Raw genomic sequence first — 1,403 nt, forward strand, 5'->3', positions numbered from 1 at the left:
CAAAATACATTCACTGCTCTCTGTCATGTTACATTTAATCCCTTCTATTGTCAGCATGCCCTCTAAGATTCACAAGATCCTCTCTTTTTCCACCAAAAAAATCTCTCTTTTGATTAGTACGAAACTATGTTGCCATAATCCCCTTCTCACTGGCTTCTCGATGTCCATTTGTTCTGTCTCCAAATAGTTCTGTCTATGGCTTTCACATCATCTGGAACGCCTCCTGCTCCCATCATGCCTGTTTCTCTAGTGAATTTATCCAACTTCCACAAAACAGTAAATGAGTTCAAACTGTTCCACCAATCACTTAAAAAAAGCTTTTAGAATTGAAGATTTTATGTATGGAGGTATATATATATTTACCTGTACACACAGATATAGGAAAGTACATATATGTATACAGATCAATGCATTTTCAGAAACTGAACACATTCATGTAACCAGTTCTCAGATCAAAGAAGAGAACATTTCTGCCCACTCCTTTTAGCCACTTTGTACTAAGACTAAGACTTCATTCATACCCATTTTCTGTGCTCCCCACCACCGTCAGCCAGGATGGGCTAGAGTATACTGCAGTAATAATCTGATTCTCAGTGGATTAAAAGATTAAAGATTTTTTTTTTTCCAATGCTACGTATCCACTGAGGCCATTGCAGTTCTGCTAAACCTTAACTTTATTCATTATCTGAATTTTTTTTTCCTCATAGTAAGAAAATTGAATTATGGAGAATTACACCCAGATACCTGAAGGCTTACATTGTTCATATTCTCTTTTAACCATCTTTCTTTGAATTCTACACAACTCATATATTTCTTTGAAGAGTTAGGCCAATTTTCCAATTTACAGCAATAAACACTATCATTCTCAACACAGAGCATATTGATTGCATACCTACTATTAAGTACTGTGTATACCCAGTATTAAAAACTGTGTTTAGTCCTATTAATCAGTAAGTATAAATAGGAGATACGGATTTGAGTCAAAGGGCATAAAATCCCATTGGACGATATCATAGGGGTTTTGCTTATAAGAGACTACTTTTCCCCTTTTTGTTGGACAATACTATCCAAATTGCACTCAAGGCTTGTACTGAGGCTTTTGGCCCACCCTTGAAGTTTCTCTCTTATGTTTACAGAATTGTAAGGTAGTAGGTAAATATTTTTTGTCCTCACTGATTTTATGTGTCATAGTGAAACACTTTTGTCTAATTCCAGTTCACAAAGATTTTATTATGTTTTCTAGAAGCTCTATAGTTTGAGGTTTTACATTTAGGTCTATGATCCATTCTGAGTTGGGTTTTATATATGCTATGAGATATGAATCAAAGCTCTGATTTGATTTGTATATGGATATTCAATTTCAAATTGTTCCAGCACCAATTTGTAGAAAAACTATCATTTTC

Source organism: Balaenoptera acutorostrata, chromosome 5 (assembly GCF_949987535.1).
Source record: "Balaenoptera acutorostrata chromosome 5, mBalAcu1.1, whole genome shotgun sequence".
NCBI classification, from domain to species: Eukaryota; Metazoa; Chordata; class Mammalia; order Artiodactyla; family Balaenopteridae; genus Balaenoptera; species Balaenoptera acutorostrata.